The sequence below is a fragment of the Somniosus microcephalus genome, unplaced genomic scaffold (assembly GCF_052327205.1).
Source record: "Somniosus microcephalus isolate GS21.2 unplaced genomic scaffold, FLI_Smic_1.0 unresolved_chr2, whole genome shotgun sequence".
Classification (NCBI taxonomy): Eukaryota; Metazoa; Chordata; class Chondrichthyes; order Squaliformes; family Somniosidae; genus Somniosus; species Somniosus microcephalus.
The window spans coordinates 81,769,021-81,790,136 of NW_028225180.1; the positions used below are offsets into that span (position 1 = coordinate 81,769,021).

At 51.4% G+C, this 21,116-nt stretch overlaps 1 protein-coding gene across 1 annotated transcript in view; it reads left to right on the forward strand.

The window, feature by feature from the left end:
- Positions 1-21,116, forward strand: part of LOC147092901 (serine/threonine-protein kinase MRCK alpha-like) — a 144,262-nt gene that overhangs the window by 106,654 nt on the left and 16,492 nt on the right.

Here is a 21,116-nt window from a genome sequence, read left to right on the forward strand (position 1 = left end):
AGTCCTGGTATCCATTTAGGTCCATAGCCGAAGTTCCGGGTGTACACAGAGTCCCCTATGGCGAAATGGCAAGCTTTAGTATGTTTGTCATGGTACGCTTTTTGGTTTGTTTGTTTTGTCTCAACCTTGCTTTTGAGATCTGGGTGTATCAGGTCTAATGTGCACCGCAACTTTCTCCCCATCATCAACTCAGCCGGAGAAAGCCCCGTGGTAGCTTGGGGTGTTATATGATAACTAAACAAGGCTCTATTGAGCTTGGTCTCCAGGGTGTCACCTGAGCTCTTCCTCATGAGCTCCTTAAAAGTCTGCACGGCTCGCTCGGCTAACCCATTTGAGGCTGGGTGATATGGAGCCGAGGTGACATGTGTGATTCCATTCCTTACCATGAATTCTTTGCTCCCTTCACTAACAAAACACTGTGCATTGTCGGTTACAATCATTTCAGGAATACCATGCGTGCTGAAGCTGTTCCTGAGACAATCCAGTGTGGCGTCAGTCGTTGCAGAGCTCACTGGATAAACGTCAATCCACTTTGAGTGAGCGTCTACCAGCACCAAAAACATTTTGCCCATAAAAGGTCCCGCATAGTCTATGTGAATTCTCCTCCAGGGTTTGCTGGGCCACTCCCAGGGATGGAGTGGTGCCCCGGCAGGTGCTTTCCTCTGTTCCTGACATATAGTGCATGACTTTACCTTTGACTCAATTTCAGCATCCAAGTTAGGCCACCACAGGTAGCTCCTAGCCAGTCCTTTCATTCTAGTCATTCCTGGGTGCGATTGATGCAACTGTTCCATCAAAGTAGAACGTCCCTGCTCTGGGACTATGATGCGTGCTCCCCACAGCACACGTCCATCTTGGACACTGAGCTCGTGCTGTCTCTGTCTGTACGGCGCGAACTCCGGTCCCTCACGGTGATCTGGCCAGCCTTTCAACACATACTCACGGACCCTTGACAGAACGGGGTCCTTGGCTGTCCAGCCCTGGATTTGCGCTGAAGTCATCAGGGGACTGATCTCCTGATCCAGCATCAGGACGTGCTCCTCAGGGGAAGTACTGCGAGGAGATTTTGAGAGGGGCAGGCGGCTGAGAGCATCCGCGTTCCCGTTTTCCTTGCCGGCTCTATACGTGATCACATATTCATAGGCTCTTAGTATTACTGCCCATCTCATTATTCTCTGTGATGCCATTTGAGGCACCGCTTTCATCTCATTCAGTAAGCTAATAAGAGGCTTGTGGTCAGTACTGATTACAAACTTCCTCCCATATATGTACTTATGGAATTTCTTTACTCCAAATATAATGGCTAACCCCTCTTTATCCAGCTGTGAATAGTTATTTTCCGCAGCTGTGAGCGTGCGTGAAACAAACCCGATGGACCTTTCCGCTCCATCTGACATGCGGTGGGCCAACACTGCCCCCACTCCATAGGGTGATGCGTCGCAGGACATTATCAGCTCCTTCTTCTCGTCGTAATGCACTAACACCCTGCTGGACTGAAGTAGCTCCTTTGACTGCTGAAACGCTTTCGCTTGCTCTGGCCCCCAACGCCATGGCTCCTCCTTTCTCAGCAGTTTGTGCAGGGGTGCCAGCAGCATCGATAAGTTTGGAAGAAACCGGTTATAATAATTCAGGAGCCCTAGATAGGCTTTCAGTTCAGTCACTGAGGTGGGTGCAGGTGCATCCTGCACTGCCCGCACTTTCCCTGGTAATGGATGGAGGCCTGTGGCATCCACCCGATGTCCCAGGAATCTAACTTCCTTCTCCATGAAACTACACTTACTCCATTTCAGGCATAGCCCCGCCTCTTCCAGCCGCTGTAGCACTTTGTCCAGTGTTTTCACGTGATCCTGATCGTCACTTCCTGTTAGCAGAATATCATCTAAGTACACGGCCACCTTTGGAATGCCCTGCAGAATGCCCTCCATAGTCTGTTGGAATATTGCTGGGCTAGAACTGACACCAAATGGTAACCTGGCATACGTGAACAGCCCCTTGTGCGTGTTCACCGCGACAAACTTTTTTGATTCTTCATCTAGCAATATCTGCTGATACGCATGACTCCTGTCCAGTTTGCTGAATCTTTCTCCCCAGTGAGCGACGTTAACATGTCCTCCATTCTCGGAATGGGGTACTGTTCCAGTGATGATACTCTGTTCACTGTTAACTTATAGTCACCACACACCCTTACGTTACCATCGGGCTTCAATACCGGGACTATTGGTGCCGCCCAGTCTGAAAATTTCACTGGTTCTATTACTTTGTCCTTTAGCAGGCGATCTAGTTCCGCCTCAACCTTGGTTTTCATTGCAAAAGGTACTGACCTTGGTTTAAAGAAACGAGGCGTGGCATCACTGGCTACATGAATCTTGGCTGTGGCTCCCCTTAAGGTGCCCAGTTCGTCCTTGAACACTAACTCATGCTTCATCAGCACTTCTTGCAGTGCCTCTGTACTGTCCTCCATTTTATTCATTGCCTGCCAGTACACACTCAACTCACTGATCCACCCTCGCCCTAACAGGTTTGGCCCTGACCCTGCTACCACTACCACCGTAAGCTCCTTGGTGACTCCTTTGTGTTCCACTTGTACTTCGGCCGTACCCAAAATGTCCACCTTCTGTCCTGTGTAGGTTTTGAGACTAATGGGACATGTACCTAGCTCTGGTACTTTTGCTTCCCCCCATAGCTTGGCGTACTCAGTCTGCGACATTATGGTTACACTACATCCGGTGTCAATCTCAAACTTTACTTGACCTCCGTTCACTATCAAATACTGAGTGAGAGGGGGTACGTTGGGCCTTGAAGTGTCTATACTGTATATAGTGAAAACCTCCTCACTAGACTCTTCCTCCTCTTGTATGTAATTTGCCCGCTTTGTGTACTTCTCCCTCCCCCCTTTAGCATGCTTTGCCCCTTTAGCACTGCTTCTCTCACTCACTGCCCTTTTATAGACTTTCTTTAAGTGCCCTATTTTTCCACAATTGTGGCACTTTGCCTCTGCAAACCTGCAGTCCTTTGCATAATGGCTCGTCCCGCCACATCGGTAGCAATCCCCAACCCCGACTGGTGGACTTTTCACGCCAGCTTCCATCTTCAAAACAGCTCCTCCCACTGGTTTACTCCATTTCTCCTTGCTCATACTGTTTAAGTCCTTAATGTCCTTGTTAGCCGTCTCCATGGCTTGTGCTTTTTTAAGTGCCGTCTCAAACGTTAATCCTTCTTCTGACAGCAACCTTTGCTGTATACTGTCGTCGTTAACTCCGCATACTAGTCTGTCCCTTAACATGACTGTGAGCGTATTTCCAAAATTACAGTCCTGTGCGAGCTTCCGAAGCTCCTCCACATACTCAGTAACGCTTTCTTCCGGCCTCCTAATCCTCGAATTGAATTTCCATCTCTGTACTATTTCACTAGGTTTTGGATTGAAATGATTCTTTAGTAGACTCACCAACTCGTCAAAAGATTTTTCTCCTGGCCGCTCCGGGCTCAGCAGATTCCTCATCCGTGTATAGGTTTGCGCTCCCACACAACTCAGTAAAATGGCCCTTTTCTTTTCAGCACTGTCCACCTCGTTTGCCATAAAGAAATGGCTCAGTATTTCAATATACTCCTCCCAAGACTGCGACTTGCTGTCAAAAGGTGCCACGGAGCCTACCGTTCCTGCCATCCTTGGAGTCCGGTCACTTCAGCCAAAAAATCAAACTCCGTTTCGACTCCCGCGGCCTAGCCTCGTGCTTTTCCGACTAGTTTGCTAACCAACCCGAGCACCTCTTCCGAATACTCCAAAACTCTTCCGTCCTTTATTCTCGTCGCCATATGTGGTATCTTGAGGGGGCCATAGATGGAGACGGACACCGGTTAACTCCGTAACATGGTTTAATCAACACTTGCACATAAAAGCTTCTGCCATGAGGCAGCCAAAACAAAGAGTACAACCAGTACAGATCAGACTTAACTCAGGAGAGCAATTGCCACAGCACCACCTGGTGGATCAGGTTACTCATAACCTCCCAGGTTACTACACAATTTCACAATTCACAATTCAAATGCTTTATTGGCATGAAAGTTTACAGAGAACCATATTGCCAAAGCTTACACAACAAAAAAGTACAGTTTTCCAACATTCTGTAGGTGTCAAACAATTTTGACCCTTGTTGGGTACATACAATATTACTTTTAAACAATATTAATTTAAACAGTCTTTGTACATCATTGGGTACATTCAGTATTAATTTTTAAACAGTCCTCAGGTTGTGACATGTTGTTACATATTTGGCACCAAGGTATGGTCTGTCTCCCTCACCCAGGACTAATCTTAATTTTGACAGGTCATCCAAATCCTTGAAATCTGGGGTTGTTTGGCTGAGCTTGTTAAATAATATGTTTCTTGATGTGTTGAATTTTTCGCATTTTAGGAGGAAATGCATTTCTGTTTCAACCTCGCCGGTCAGACATTGATCGCATATTCTATTCTCTCTAGGCTGCCAGGATTTCTTGTATCTCCCTTTTTCAGTTGCCAGTTGGTGGTCGCTTAGTCTGTACCTGGTGAGGGTCTGTTTCTGTTTTGTGTCTCTGATGGTCGAGAGATAGTCTGCCAGTTTATATTCTCTTTTTAGGGCCCGGTAACATTCTAATCTGCTTTGGCTTTTGGTTATTTTGTTCCAATGTTCCAGGTAGGTTTCTTTGCATTGTTTAATGATTTGGTTCACTGTGTTGGCCTGGGACTGGTCAGGGTCCGGCTGAGTAGGAGTACTTAGTTTCAGTAGCAGCTGACTCAGGGGACTCTTTTCTGGGTTTAGCTCTTGGGTCTGGAAGGCTTTAAAATGAAGGGTGTCTGGGGAGCTAGTTTTGAGGTGATTTAGGAATTTTAGTGCTCGTTTTTGGATGTTTATTATCAGTGGGTATCTGCCTAGTTCGGCTCTGCATGCATTTGTTGGTGTTTTCCTTTGGGTGCGAAGGATGCTTCGGCAAAATTCTGCACGTAGGGCTTCTATTGTGTGTTTTTCCCATTTAGTGTAGCTATGGTGATTTAGCGGGCCCCATACTTCACTACCGTACAGCGCAATGGGCAGGATTACGCTGTCAAATATTTTGAGCCAGATTTTGATTGGGATTCGGATGTTGTAGAATTTTCTTTTTATTGCATATAGGGCTCTTCGGGCTTTTTCTTTTAGTCCATTCACTGCTATGCTGAAGCTCCCTGATGCTGTAATGGTTAGACCAAGGTAAGTGTAGCTCATAGTGTGTCCTATGATGGTATCACTGAGAGTAAACTGGTATTTGTTTTCCTGACACCTGGGCCTTTTTTGAAAAATCATGATGTTGGTTTTCTTTAGATTTACTGTTAGAGCCCAGTTTTGGCAGTATTTGTCGAGTAGGTCTAGTTGTTGCTGTAATCCCTGTTCTGTGGGAGACAGCAGAACCAGGTCGTCCGCATAGAACAGGGATTTCACTTCTCCATCCAGGAGAAAGAGACCCGGTGAGTCGCTTTGCTCCAGCATGTCTGCTAATTCATTTATGTATATGTTGAACAGGGTCGGGCTCAAATTGCAGCCCTGCCGGACGCCTCTTCTCTGGGTGAAGAAACCGGTGCGTTTGTCTCCAATTTTGACCCCGCATTTATTTTTCAGATACATCGATTTAATAAGGTCATAGACTTTGCCCCCTATTCCGCACTGAAGAAGTTTATAATAGAGCCCTTCGTGCCAGATAGAGTCAAAGGCTTTCTTGAAGTCAATGAAACAAGCGAATATTTTCCCATTTTTTGTTTGGTGTATATGTTTTTCAATGAGAGTGTGAAGGGTATAGATATGGTCGGTGGTGCGGTGTTTTGGGAGAAAGCCTATTTGATTTTTTCTCAGGATATTATGTTTGTTAAGAAAATCCAGTAATCTACTATTTAGAATACTGCAGAATAATTTCCCTAGACAACTGTTGACACAGATGCCACGGTAGTTATTTGGGTCTGATTTGTTTCCACTTTTATATATGGGAGAGATGAGACCTTGGCACCAGATATCGGGAAAACAGCCTGAACGTAATATGATGTTGAATAACTTGAGTACCGCACCCCGCATCTCCATATTGCTGAACTTGAGCATTTCATTTTTGATGTTGTCTGGACCACAGGCTTTCTTTAGGTGGAGAGATTTTGTTTTTGTGGCCAGTTCTTTCCATGTGATTGGGGAGTCTAGAGGGTTTTGGTTGTCTTTAATTGTTGCTTCTAATGTGTGGAGTTTTTCTGTGACATGATGTTGACTTGGGTTTGTTTCGTTTATTGGGATGTCTTTGTAGAGGTTTTCAAAATGTGTTCTCCAGATGTCGCCATCTTGGATTGGTAATGCTTGCAATTGTGTTGTACTCGGGTTATTCCACATTTCCCAGAATTGATTTGGATTAGTGGAGTTTTCAATTTCTTCGAGTATTTTGTGGGTATAATTTTGTGTTTTGTTTCTAATGGTGTGTTTATATCTTTTGAGGGTCTCATTGTATCTAATACGTAGGTCTGAATTGTTTGGTTGGCAATGCTTTTGGTTTGATATTTTTCTCAGGTCTTTTCTGGCATTTTTGCATTCGTGGTCAAACCATTTCTCATTTTTATTTTGTCTTTTGTAACGTTTCCTCTTCTGTTTCACAAGGTCGGCTTTTACAGCTGCCATGTCATGGAAGATCATATTTATATCCTCTATGGCCATGTTTACACCATCTCTGGTGATCTCATATAGATTTTCTTTAAATTTTGAAATTTTACTTGTGAGATCAGGTGAATTTAGTGCTGTGATGAATTTATCTCCACTGTCTGGGGCCCATCTGTATGTCTGGTTTATTTTATGTAGCTTACTGGGTTCCTTTTTTGTGTCTGTAGTTTGGGCAGAAAATTTAAGGTACACATTTATTTGGTTATGGTCTGAGAGGGGGGATTGCTGCCTGACAGTGAATGCGTTGATATCGCAGGGGTCCAGGTCAGTGATTGTATAATCCACCACACTAGACCCAAGAGTTGAGGAATATGTGAGTCTCTCTCTCTCTCCCTCTCGCTGTCTCTCTCTCTCTCTCTCTCTCTCTCCAACTCTCGCTGTCTCTCTCTCCCTCTCGCTGCCTCTCTCCATCTCCCTCTCCATCTCTCTCTCTCTCCCTCTCGCTGTCTCTCTCTCTCTCTCTCTCTCCCTCTCGCTGTCTCTCTCTCTCTCTCCCTGTCTCTCTCTCTCTCCCTCCCACTCGCTGTCTCTCTCTCTCTCCCTCTCGCTGTCTCTCTCTCTCTCTCCCTCTCCCTCTCGCTCGCTCTCTCTCCCTCTCGCTCTCTCTCTCTCCCTCTCGCTCGCTCTCTCTCCCTCTCGCTCTCTCTCTCTCCCTCTCGCTCTCTCTTTCTCCCTCTCGCTCTCTCTCTCTCCCTCTCGCTCTCTCTCTCTCCCTCTCGCTCTCTCCCTCTCCCTCTCCCTCTCCCTCTCGCTCTCGCTCTCGCTCTCGCTCTCTCTCTCTCCCTCTCCCTCTCGCTCTCTCTCTCTCCCTCTCGCTCTCTCTCTCCCTCTCGCTCTCTCTCTCCCTCTCGCTCTCTCTCTCTCCCTCCCTCTCGCTCTCTCTCTCTCCCTCTCGCTGTCTCTCCCTCCCTCTCGCTGTCTCTCCCTCCCTCTCGCTGTCTCTCCCTCCCTCTCGCTGTCTCTCCCTCCCTCTCGCTGTCTCTCCCTCCCTCTCGCTGTCTCTCCCTCCCTCTCGCTGTCTCTCCCTCCCTCTCGCTGTCTCTCCCTCCCTCTCGCTGTCTCTCCCTCCCTCTCGCTGTCTCTCCCTCCCTCTCGCTGTCTCTCCCTCCCTCTCGCTGTCTCTCCCTCCCTCTCGCTGTCTCTCCCTCCCTCTCGCTGTCTCTCCCTCCCTCTCGCTGTCTCTCCCTCCCTCTCGCTGTCTCTCCCTCCCTCTCGCTGTCTCTCTCTCCCTCTCGCTGTCTCTCTCTCCCTCTCGCTGTCTCTCTCTCCCTCTCGCTGTCTCTCTCTCCCTCTCGCTGTCTCTCTCTCCCTCTCGCTGTCTCTCTCTCCCTCTCGCTGTCTCTCCCTCCCTCTCGCTGTCTCTCCCTCCCTCTCGCTGTCTCTCCCTCCCTCTCGCTGTCTCTCCCTCCCTCTCGCTGTCTCCCTCCCTCTCGCTGTCTCCCTCCCTCTCGCTGTCTCTCTCCCTCTCGCTGTCTCTCTCCCTCTCGCTGTCTCTCTCCCTCTCGCTGTCTCTCTCCCTCTCGCTGTCTCTCTCCCTCTCGCTGTCTCTCTCCCTCTCGCTGTCTCTCTCCCTCTCGCTGTCTCTCTCCCTCTCGCTGTCTCTCTCCCTCTCGCTGTCTCTCTCCCTCTCGCTGTCTCTCTCCCTCTCGCTGTCTCTCTCCCTCTCGCTGTCTCTCTCACTCTCGCTGTCTCTCTCCCTCTCGCTGTCTCTCTCCCTCTCGCTGTCTCTCTCCCTCTCGCTGTCTCTCTCCCTCTCGCTGTCTCTCTCCCTCTCGCTGTCTCTCTCCCTCTCGCTGTCTCTCTCCCTCTCGCTGTCTCTCTCTCCCTCTCGCTGTCTCTCTCTCCCTCTCGCTGTCTCTCTCTCCCTCTCGCTGTCTCTCTCTCCCTCTCGCTGTCTCTCTCTCCCTCTCGCTGTCTCTCTCTCCCTCTCGCTGTCTCTCTCTCCCTCTCGCTGTCTCTCTCTCCCTCTCGCTGTCTCTCTCTCCCTCTCGCTGTCTCTCTCTCCCTCTCGCTGTCTCTCTCTCCCTCTCGCTGTCTCTCTCTCCCTCTCGCTGTCTCTCTCTCCCTCTCGCTGTCTCTCTCTCCCTCTCGCTGTCTCTCTCTCCCTCTCGCTGTCTCTCTCTCCCTCTCGCTGTCTCTCTCTCCCTCTCGCTGTCTCTCTCTCCCTCTCGCTGTCTCTCTCTCCCTCTCGCTGTCTCTCTCTCCCTCTCGCTGTCTCTCTCTCCCTCTCGCTGTCTCTCTCTCCCTCTCGCTGTCTCTCTCCCTCCCTCTCGCTGTCTCTCTCCCTCCCTCTCGCTGTCTCTCTCCCTCCCTCTCGCTGTCTCTCTCCCTCCCTCTCGCTGTCTCTCTCCCTCCCTCTCGCTGTCTCTCTCCCTCCCTCTCGCTGTCTCTCTCCCTCCCTCTCGCTGTCTCTCTCCCTCCCTCTCGCTGTCTCTCTCCCTCCCTCTCGCTGTCTCTCTCCCTCCCTCTCGCTGTCTCTCTCCCTCCCTCTCGCTGTCTCTCTCCCTCCCTCTCGCTGTCTCTCTCCCTCCCTCTCGCTGTCTCTCTCCCTCCCTCTCGCTGTCTCTCTCCCTCCCTCTCGCTGTCTCTCTCCCTCCCTCTCGCTGTCTCTCTCCCTCCCTCTCGCTGTCTCTCTCCCTCCCTCTCGCTGTCTCTCTCCCTCCCTCTCGCTGTCTCTCTCCCTCCCTCTCGCTGTCTCTCTCCCTCCCTCTCGCTGTCTCTCTCCCTCCCTCTCGCTGTCTCTCTCCCTCCCTCTCGCTGTCTCTCTCCCTCCCTCTCGCTGTCTCTCTCCCTCCCTCTCGCTGTCTCTCTCCCTCCCTCTCGCTGTCTCTCTCCCTCCCTCTCGCTGTCTCTCTCCCTCCCTCTCGCTGTCTCTCTCCCTCCCTCTCGCTGTCTCTCTCCCTCCCTCTCGCTGTCTCTCTCCCTCCCTCTCGCTGTCTCTCTCCCTCCCTCTCGCTGTCTCTCTCCCTCCCTCTCGCTGTCTCTCTCCCTCCCTCTCGCTGTCTCTCTCCCTCCCTCTCGCTGTCTCTCTCCCTCCCTCCCGCTGTCTCTCTCCCTCCCTCTCGCTGTCTCTCTCCCTCCCTCTCGCTGTCTCTCTCCCTCCCTCTCGCTGTCTCTCTCCCTCCCTCTCGCTGTCTCTCTCCCTCCCTCTCGCTGTCTCTCTCCCTCCCTCTCGCTGTCTCTCTCCCTCCCTCTCGCTGTCTCTCTCCCTCCCTCTCGCTGTCTCTCTCCCTCCCTCTCGCTGTCTCTCTCCCTCCCTCTCGCTGTCTCTCTCCCTCCCTCTCGCTGTCTCTCTCCCTCCCTCTCGCTGTCTCTCTCCCTCCCTCTCGCTGTCTCTCCCTCCCTCTCGCTGTCTCTCTCCCTCCCTCTCGCTGTCTCTCTCCCTCCCTCTCGCTGTCTCTCTCCCTCCCTCTCGCTGTCTCTCTCCCTCCCTCTCGCTGTCTCTCTCCCTCCCTCTCGCTGTCTCTCTCCCTCCCTCTCGCTGTCTCTCTCCCTCCCTCTCGCTGTCTCTCTCCCTCCCTCTCGCTGTCTCTCCCTCCCTCTCGCTGTCTCTCTCCCTCCCTCTCGCTGTCTCTCTCTCTCACTCCCTCTCGCTGTCTCTCTCTCTCACTCCCTCTCGCTGTCTCTCTCTCACTCCCTCTCGCTGTCTCTCTCTCTCACTCCCTCTCGCTGTCTCTCTCTCTCACTCCCTCTCGCTGTCTCTCTCTCTCACTCCCTCTCGCTGTCTCTCTCTCTCACTCCCTCTCGCTGTCTCTCTCCCTCTCGCTGTCTCTCCAATTCCAATTCCAATTCCAATTAAAATGCTTTATTGGCATGAAAGTTTACAGAGAACCATATTGCCAAAGCTTACATTGCAAAAAGGTACAGTTTTCCAACATTCTGTAGGTGTCAATCGATTTGACATTTGTTGGGTACATACAATATTACTTTTAAACAATATTAATTTTAAACAGTCTTTGTACTTCATTTGGTACGTTCAATATTAATTTTAAACAGTCTTAATTTTAAACAGTCCTCAGGTTGTGACATGTTGTTACATATTTGGCCCCAAGGTATGGTCTGTCTCCTTCTCCTAGGACTAATCTCAATTTTGACAGATCATCCAATTCCTTGAAATCTGGGGTTGTTTGGCTTAGCTTGTTGAATAATATGTTTCTTGATGTGTTGAATTTTTCGCATTTTAGGAGGAAATGCATTTCTGTTTCAACCTCGCCAGCCAGACATTGATCGCATATTCTATTCTCTCTAGGCTGCCAGGATTTCTTGTATCTGCCTTTTTCAATTTCCAGTTGGTGGTCGCTTAGTCTGTACCTGGTGAGGGTCTGTCTCTGTTTTGTGTCTCTGATGGTCGTGAGGTAGTCTGCCAGTTTATATTCTCTTTTTAGGGCCCGGTAACATTCTAATCTGCTTTGGCTTTCGGTTATTTTGTTCCAATGTTCCAGGTAGGTTTCTTTGCATTTTTTAATGATTTGGTTCACTCGGATTGGTGTTTGGACGGCTGTGTTGGTCTGGGGCTGGTCAGGGTCCGGCTGAGTACTTAGTTTCCGTAGCAGCTGACTCAGGGGACTCTTTTCTGGGTTTAGCTCTTGGGTCTGAAAGGCTTTGAAATGAAGGGTGTCTGGGGAGCTAGATTTGAGGTGATTTAGGAAGTTTAGTGCTCGTTTTTGGATGTTTATTATCAGTGGGTATCTGCCTAGTTCGGCTCTGCATGCATTTGTTGGCGTTTTTCTTTGGGTGCGAAGGATGCTTCGGCAGAATTCTGCATGTAGGGCTTCTATTGTATGTTTTTCCCATTTAGTGTAGCTTTGGTGATTTAGCGGGCCCCATACTTCACTACCGTACAGTGCAATGGGCAGGATTATGCTGTCAAATATTTTGAGCCAGATTTTGATTGGGATTTGGATGTTGTAGAATTTTCTTTTTATTGCATATAGGGCTCTTCGGGCTTTTTCTTTTAGTGCATTCACTGCTATGCTGAAGCTCCCTGATGCTGTAATAGTTAGACCAAGGTAGGTGTAGCTCATAGTGTGTCCTATAGTGATATCACTGAGGGTAAACTGGTATTTGTTTTCCTGACATCTGGGCCTTTTTTGAAAAATCATGATGTTGGTTTTCTTTAGATTTACTGTTAGAGCCCAATTTTGGCAGTATTTGTCGAGTAGGTCTAGTTGTTGCTGTAATCCCTGTTCTGTGGGAGACAGCAGAACCAGGTCGTCCGCATAGAACAGGGATTTCACTTCTCCATCCAGGAGACGGAGACCTGGTGACTCGCTTTGCTCCAGCATGTCTGCTAATTCATTTATGTATATGTTGAACAGGGTCGGGCTCAAATTGCAGCCCTGCCGGACGCCTCTTCTCTGGGTGAAGAAATCGGTGCGTTTGTCTCCAATTTTGACCCCGCATTTGTTTTTCAGATACATTGATTTAATAAGGTCATAGACTTTGCCCCCTATTCCACATTGAAGAAGTTTATAATAGAGCCCTTCGTGCCATATAGAGTCAAAGGCTTTCTTGAAGTCGATGAAACAGGCGAATATTTTCCCATTTTTTGTTTGGTGTATATGTTTTTCAATGAGGGTGTGAAGGGTATAGATATGGTCGGCGGTGCGGTGTTTTGGAAGAAAGCCTATTTGGTTTTTTCTGAGGATATTATGTTTGTTAAGAAAATCAAGTAATCTACTATTTAGAATACTGCAGAATAACTTCCCTAGACAACTGTTGACACAGATGCCGCGGTAGTTATTTGGGTCTGATTTGTTTCCGCTTTTATATATGGGGGAGATTAGTCCTTGGCACCAGATATCGGGAAAACAGCCTGAACGTAATATGATGTTGAATAATTTGAGTACCGCACCCTGCATCTCCATATTGCTGAACTTGAGCATTTCATTTTTGATGTTGTCTGGGCCACAGGCTTTCTTTAGGTGGAGAGATTTTGTTTTTGTGGCCATTTCTTTCCATGTGATTGGGGAGTCTAGAGGGTTTTGGTTGTCTTTGATTGTTGCTTCTAATGTGTGGAGTTTTTCTGTGACCTGATGTTGACTTGGGTTTGTTTCGTTTATTGGGATGTCTTTGTAGAGGTTTTCAAAATGTGTTCTCCAGATGTCGCCATCTTGGATTGGTAATGCTTGCAATTGTGTTGTACTCAGGTTATTCCACATTTCCCAGAATTGTTTTGGGTTGGTGGAGTTTTCAATTTCTTCTAGTATTTTGTGGGTATAGTTTTGTGTTTTGTTCCTAATGGTGTGTTTATATCTTTTGAGGGTTTCATTGTATCTAGTACGTAGGTCCGGATTGTTTGGTTGGCGATGCTTTTGGTTTGATATTTTTCTCAGGTCTTTTCTGGCATTTTTGCATTCGTGGTCAAACCATTTCTTATTTTTATTTTGTCTTTTGTGACTCTTCCTCTTCTGTTTCACGAGGTCGGCTTTTACAGCTGCCTCATGAAAGATCATATTTATATCCTCTATGGCCATGTTTACCCCATCTCTGGTGATCTCATATAGATTTTCTTTAAATTTTGAAATTTTACTTGTGAGATCAGGTGAATTTAGTGCTGTGATGAATTTATCTCCACTGTCTGGGGCCCATCTGTATGTCTGGTTTATTTTATGTAGCTTACTGGGTTCCTTTTTTGTGTCTGTAGTTTGGGCAGAAAGTTTAAGGTACACATTTATTTGGTTATGGTCTGAGAGGGGGGATTGCTGCCTGACAGTGAATGCGTTGATATCGCAGGGGTCCAGGTCAGTGATTGTATAATCCACCACACTAGACCCAAGAGTTGAGGAATATGTGAGTCTCCCTAAGGAGTCCCCTCTGAACCTACCGTTAACTATGTACAGGCCTAAGGCTCGGCAGAGTTGCACTACCTCCCTACCGCTTTTATTTATTTCACAATCGAGGTTGTTTCGGTTTGCGATGGCTGGTGTGACATATAGAGGGGTCTGGCCAAACACATGGTTGTTGCCCTGTGGGTCTATGAAGTCAGGTTCACATCCTGTCCTCATCTCTCTCTCTCGCTGTCTCTCTCTCTCCCTCTCTCTCACTCCCTCTCGCTGTCTCTCTCCCTCTCGCTGTCTCTCTCCCTCTCGCTGTCTCTCTCCCTCTCGCTGTCTCTCTCCCTCTCGCTGTCTCTCTCCCTCTCGCTGTCTCTCTCCCTCTCGCTGTCTCTCTCCCTCTCGCTGTCTCTCTCCCTCTCGCTGTCTCTCTCCCTCTCGCTGTCTCTCTCCCTCTCGCTGTCTCTCTCCCTCTCGCTGTCTCTCTCCCTCTCGCTGTCTCTCTCTCTCTCGCTGTCTCTCTCTCTCTCGCTGTCTCTCTCTCGCTGTCTCTCTCGCTGTCTCTCTCCCTCTCGCTGTCTCTCTCTCTCCCTCTCGCTGTCTCTCTCTCTCCCTCTCGCTGTCTCTCTCTCTCCCTCTCGCTGTCTCTCTCTCTCCCTCTCGCTGTCTCTCTCTCTCCCTCTCGCTGTCTCTCTCTCTCCCTCTCGCTGTCTCTCTCTCTCCCTCTCGCTGTCTCTCTCTCACTCCCTCTCGCTGTCTCTCTCTCTCCCTCTCGCTGTCTCTCTCTCTCCCTCTCGCTGTCTCTCTCTCTCCCTCTCGCTGTCTCTCTCTCCCTCTCGCTGTCTCTCTCTCTCCCTCTCGCTGTCTCTCTCTCTCCCTCTCGCTGTCTCTCTCTCTCCCTCTCGCTGTCTCTCTCTCTCCCTCTCGCTGTCTCTCTCTCTCCCTCTCGCTGTCTCTCTCTCTCCCTCTCGCTGTCTCTCTCTCTCCCTCTCGCTGTCTCTCTCTCTCCCTCTCGCTGTCTCTCTCTCTCCCTCTCGCTGTCTCTCTCTCTCCCTCTCGCTGTCTCTCTCTCTCCCTCTCGCTGTCTCTCTCTCTCCCTCTCGCTGTCTCTCTCTCTCCCTCTCGCTGTCTCTCTCTCTCTCCCTCTCGCTGTCTCTCTCTCTCACTCCCTCTCGCTGTCTCTCTCTCTCACTCCCTCTCGCTGTCTCTCTCTCTCACTCCCTCTCGCTGTCTCTCTCTCTCACTCCCTCTCGCTGTCTCTCTCTCTCACTCCCTCTCGCTGTCTCTCTCTCTCACTCCCTCTCGCTGTCTCTCTCTCTCACTCCCTCTCGCTGTCTCTCTCTCTCACTCCCTCTCGCTGTCTCTCTCTCTCACTCCCTCTCTCTCTCTCACTCCCTCTCGCTGTCTCTCTCTCTCACTCCCTCTCTCTCTCTCACTCCCTCTCGCTGTCTCTCTCCCTCTCGCTGTCTCTCTCCCTCTCGCTGTCTCTCTCCCTCTCGCTGTCTCTCTCCCTCTCGCTGTCTCTCTCCCTCTCGCTGTCTCTCTCTCGCTGTCTCTCTCTCTCCCTCTCTCTCACTCCCTCTCGCTGTCTCTCTCCCTCTCGCTGTCTCTCTCCCTCTCGCTGTCTCTCTCCCTCTCGCTGTCTCTCTCCCTCTCGCTGTCTCTCTCCCTCTCGCTGTCTCTCTCCCTCTCGCTGTCTCTCTCCCTCTCGCTGTCTCTCTCCCTCTCGCTGTCTCTCTCTCTCTCGCTGTCTCTCTCTCGCTGTCTCTCTCTCTCTCTCTCTCTCTCGCTGTCTCTCTCTCTCTCTCTCTCTCTCGCTGTCTCTCTCTCTCCCTCTCGCTGTCTCTCTCTCTCCCTCTCGCTGTCTCTCTCTCTCCCTCTCGCTGTCTCTCTCTCTCCCTCTCGCTGTCTCTCTCTCTCCCTCTCGCTGTCTCTCTCTCTCCCTCTCGCTGTCTCTCTCTCTCCCTCTCGCTGTCTCTCTCTCTCCCTCTCGCTGTCTCTCTCTCTCCCTCTCGCTGTCTCTCTCTCCCTCTCGCTGTCTCTCTCTCTCCCTCTCGCTGTCTCTCTCTCTCCCTCTCGCTGTCTCTCTCTCTCCCTCTCGCTGTCTCTCTCTCTCCCTCTCGCTGTCTCTCTCTCTCCCTCTCGCTGTCTCTCTCTCTCCCTCTCGCTGTCTCTCTCTCTCCCTCTCGCTGTCTCTCTCTCTCACTCCCTCTCGCTGTCTCTCACTCCCTCTCGCTGTCTCTCTCTCTCTCTCTCTCTCTCTCTCTCTCGCTGTCTCTCTCTCTCCCTCTCGCTGTCTCTCTCTCTCCCTCTCGCTGTCTCTCTCTCTCCCTCTCGCTGTCTCTCTCTCTCTCCCTCTCGCTGTCTCTCTCTCTCCCTCTCGCTGTCTCTCTCTCTCCCTCTCGCTGTCTCTCTCTCTCCCTCTCGCTGTCTCTCTCTCCCTCTCGCTGTCTCTCTCTCTCCCTCTCGCTGTCTCTCTCTCTCCCTCTCGCTGTCTCTCTCTCTCCCTCTCGCTGTCTCTCTCTCTCCCTCTCGCTGTCTCTCTCTCTCCCTCTCGCTGTCTCTCTCTCTCCCTCTCGCTGTCTCTCTCTCTCTCCCTCTCGCTGTCTCTCTCTCTCACTCCCTCTCGCTGTCTCTCTCTCTCTCTCCCTCTCGCTGTCTCTCTCTCTCTCTCCCTCTCGCTGTCTCTCTCTCTCTCTCCCTCTCGCTGTCTCTCTCTCTCTCTCCCTCTCGCTGTCTCTCTCTCCCTCTCGCTGTCTCTCTCTCCCTCTCGCTGTCTCTCTCTCCCTCTCGCTGTCTCTCTCTCCCTCTCGCTGTCTCTCTCTCCCTCTCGCTATCTCTCTCCCTCTCGCTGTCTCTCTCTCCCTCTCGCTGTCTCTCTCTCCCTCTCGCTGTCTCTCTCTCCCTCTCGCTGTCTCTCTCTCCCTCTCGCTGTCTCTCTCTCCCTCTCGCTGTCTCTCTCTCTCTCTCTCGCTGTCTCTCTGATGTGCCTCAATAATCCCGAGACTCGATGTTAGCGGAGCAAAACAAGGCTTTTATTAACTTAGACGATAACACGCAGTGGAGAGAGGTATCTTCCATCTGGAGCCCTGCAGTACTGGATATGAGGCCAGACTGAGCTGGCTTACATAGAGGCCAGGTATGGGCGGAGCCCTACACACAACACATTCCATACATTCCAATATACAATACAATGGTGAGGAGAAACCTGAAACCAACCACAGTCACAGGCAGTGATGAATGGAATATTTCATCACATTCACCCCTTCTATAGATTTAGTCTGTTCAGGGGTTTGGTAGTCCTCTGCGACCGACGTGGCTGTTGTGGTGTCGCGGGTGTCGGCTGGGTGTCCCCGGTGGCCTCCTGGGTCTCTGCCGGGGGTGCCGCCAGGGTTGTTGAAGGGGTAGTTGGTGGGGGTGCCGTTGGTCGATGTTCTTCCGGGGGTGATGAAAGAGTAGTGGGTGGGTAAGAGTTGCTGTGGTCGTTGTTGCTGCTATTGCCGTGGTTGTTGTCGTTACCGGCTGGGGCGACGTCTTTTATTGACACGGTGTCCTCCCTTCCGTCGGCGTGCCGGACATACGCGTATTGGGGGTTGGCGTGGAGTAGGTGCACTGGCTCCACGAGAGGGTCCGTCTTATGGCCCCTCACATGCCTTCGCACGAATACCGGACCTGGGGTGGAGAGCCATGACGGCATGGATACGCCTGAGGTGGATTTCCGGGGAAAGCTAAACATTCGTTCATGAGGCGTGGCATTAGTGGCAGTACACAATAGCGACCGTATCGAATGGAGTACATCTGAGAGGACTTCCTGCCAGCGGGAGATAGGGAGGCCCTTGGTCCTTAGAGCTAGAGTGACTGCTTTCCATACTGTCCCGTTCTCTTGCTCCACTTGACCGTTACCCCGGGGGTTGTAGCTGGTGGTACGGCTCGTGGCGATACCCCTGGACAGCATGTACTGGCGTAGCTCTTCACTCATGAAGGACGCCCCCCTATCCGTGTGGATGTAGCTCGGCATACCGAACAGGCAGAACAGGCTGTTGAGGCATTTAATGACCGTGGCGCTGGTCATGTCTGGGCAGGGGAAGGCGAATGGGAACCGGGAGTATTCGTCCACAATGTTCAGGAAGTAAACATTGCGGTCGACGGATGGGAGGGGGCCCTTGAAATCTAAGCTGAGCCGCTCAAAGGGCCGTGTAGCTTTGATTAAGTGGGCTCTATCAGGGTGGTAGAACCGAGGCTTGCACTCAGCGCAAGTGCGGCAGTTCCTGATCAGAGACCGAACTTCCTCAATCGAGTAGGGTAAGTTGCGGGACTTTATGAAGTGGAACAGCCGCGTGACGCCTGGGTGGCAGAGGTCGTTGTGGAGGGTCTGTAGCCGATCCCCGGTGGCGCTGGCACACATCCCTCATGAGAGGGCATCTGGGGATTCGTTAAGGGCCCCTGGCCGGTAAATGATGTCATACTCGAAGGTGGAGAGCTCGATCCGCCACCTAAGAATCTTATCATTTTTGATCTTCCCCCTCTGTTTATTATTGAACATAAACGCTACCGACCGCTGGTCGGTAAGTAGGGTGAAGCGTTTGCCGGCTAGGTAGTGGCGCCAGTGGCGCACTGCCTCCACGATGGCTTGGGCCTCCTTTTCCACGGAAGAGTGTCTGATCTCGGGCCCTTGGAGGGTCCTCGAGAAGAAAGCTACGGGCCGCCCTGCCTGGTTGAGGGTGGCCGCCAAGGCAAAGTCAGACGCATCACTTTCCACTTGAAATGGAGTGTTCTCGTCCACTGCCTGTAGCGTGGCCCGCTCAATATCCTGCTTAATGCTTTTGAAGGCGGCGTGGGCCTCAGCAGAGAGCGGAAAAGAGGATGCTTTCAAGAGGGGGCGGGCTTTGTCGGAGTAGTTGGGGACCCATTGGGAATAATAAGAAAATAACCCCAGGCACCTTTTTAGGGCTTTGGGAGTGTTGGGCAGGGGCAGCTCCCGTAGGGGGCGCAATCGGTCGGGGTCTGGTCCGATTTCCCCATTCTCCACCACGCTGCCTAGTATGCAGAGGCGCGTGGTGTTGAAAACGCACTTGTCCTCGTTGTAGGTGAGGTTGAGTTTTTGTGCGGTTTTCAGGAACCTCTCGAGGTTCGAGTCGTGATCCTGCTGGTTGTGACCGCAGATGGTGACGTTGTCGAGGTAGGGGAAGGTTGCCTGCAAGTGGTGGTCATTGACCATGCGATCCATCTCCCTCTGGAAGACCGAGACCCCATTCGTCACCCCAAAGGGGACTCTGAGGAATTGGTAGAGGCGTCCGTTCGCCTCGAAGGCGGTGTACGGGCGGTCCTCTGGTCTGATAGGGAGCTGGTGGTACGCTGACTTGAGGTCGATGGTGGAGAACACCCGGTATTGGGCGATTTGGTTCACCATTTCTGATATGCGGGGTAGCGGGTAGGCGTCTAGTTGGGTGTACCTGTTGATCGTTTGGCTATAGTCGATCACCATCCGTTTCTTCTCGCTACCCCTTACCACCACCACTTGGGCGCGCCACGGGCTATTGCTGCATTCAATAATGCGCTCTTTCAGGAGCCTGTCTACCTCGGTCGCGATAAACCGCCTGTCCTCCCAGCTGTACCTCCTGCTTTTGGTCGCTATTGGCCGGCAGTTAGGGGTAAGGTTCGCGAATAGCGAAGGCGGCTTTACCTTCAGGGTAGCCAGGCCGCACACTGTGAGGGGCGGCTGGGACCCACCGTACTTGAGCGTGATGCTTTGGTGGTTGCACTGGAAATCCAGGCCCAAGATCACGCTCGCGCATAGATTCTTCATGATTAATACTTTAAAATTATCGTATACAGTCCCGTTAACGGACAATTGTACCGTGCAGTAACCCAGAATGGTCGATGTCTGGGTTTTATCAGCCATAGAGATGGTACCCCGAGTAGGGACCACCTTTAGGGAGAGTTGTTGTGCCAGTTCAGGGTGGATAAAACTCTCCGTGCTTCCGCTGTCAATTAAACATTTAACCCGGCACCCGTTTACCTCGATGTCCACCATTGATTTGGATAGCGGGTGGGGCCTGGTCTGGTCCACTGTGACCGATGCCACTGTAGGGCCCTGATCGAGACAAGATGGCGTCCACGCTGTCTGCTCACAAGATGGCGGACCCCACGAGGTCGGGCAAGATGGCGTCCAAGATGGCCGCTCCCACGGCGCACACGCGGCGGTGGCGGGTTTTGGTTTTCCGGCGGGGTTCCCTCTGCACACCTTCCCGAAGTGCCCCTTCTTACCGCACTTAAAGCAGGTGGTGCCTTTCACCGGGCACAGGTTTCTGGTGTGCTTTGGCTGCCCGCAGAAGTAGCAGTTGGGTCCCCGACGCGTCGCGGCTGTCGTAGGGCTTCTGGGGGGAGAGCGGGGCCCCGACGGTGTCGGGCTGCCGGGCGGGGAAGATGCCTTCCAAGATGGCGGCGCCCTTGGTGCACACGTGGCGGCGTGGACGGCGCGGGCTGAAGAGTAGGCGTCCGAGTTTCTCTGGGCCACATCCAGGGATCGCGCGGTGTCCGCAGCCTGTTTCAGGTCCAATCCCGTTTTTTCCAGCAGTCTTTGCCGGATGTAAGTGGAGCTGAGGCCTGTGATAAAGGCATCGCGAACAAGCTCGTCGGTGTACACTGCAGCTTTTACATCTTGGCACTTGCAGTCTTTGCCAAGCATTTTCAGGGTGCCTAGGAACTCCTCCACCGATTCCCCAGGTCGCTGTGCACGAGTGGCGAGCAGATGCCTAGCATACACCTCATTCGTAGGCTGCTGGTAATGCGCCTTTAAGATGTCGCAGGCGGCCAGGTACGTGTCGGCGTCTTGGATGAGGGGGTAAACCCGGTGGCTTACCCAATTCCGCAGAATTCCGAGTTTCATACTCGCAGCGTCCGTAGCGTCTTTGACGGCTGTGGAATTGTCCAGGAAGAATTCCATACACATAAACCAGTGTCCGAAGCATGCTGATGCGTCCGGAGCATGCTGATCCAAATCCAAATGTTCGGGTTTCAGGAGTTGATCCATTGTGTTGAAAAATAAGTTAATAAAATTGATGTGCCTCAATAATCCCGAGACTCGATGTTAGCGGAGCGAAACAAGGCTTTTATTAACTTAGAAGATAACACGCAGTGGAGAGAGGTATCTTCCATCTGGAGCCCTGCAGTACTGGATATGAGGCCAGAATGAGCTGGCTTACATAGAGGCCAGGTATGGGCGGAGCCCTACACACAACACATTCCATACATTCCAATATACAATACAATGGTGAGGAGAAACCTGAAACCAACCACAGTCACAGGCAATACAATGGTGAGGGGAAACCTGAAACCAACCACAGTCACAGGCAGTGATGAATGGAATATTTCATCACACTCTCTCTCCCTCTCGCTGTCTCTCTCTCTCCCTCTCGCTGTCTCTCTCTCTCTCGCTCGCTGTCTCTCTCCCCCTCTCTCTCCCCCTCTCGCTGTCTCTCTCCCCCTCTCGCTGTCTCTCTCCCCCTCTCGCTGTCTCTCTCCCCCTCTCGCTGTCTCTCTCCCCCTCTCGCTGTCTCTCTCCCCCTCTCGCTGTCTCTCTCCCCCTCTCGCTGTCTCTCTCCCCCTCTCGCTGTCTCTCTCCCCCTCTCGCTGTCTCTCTCCC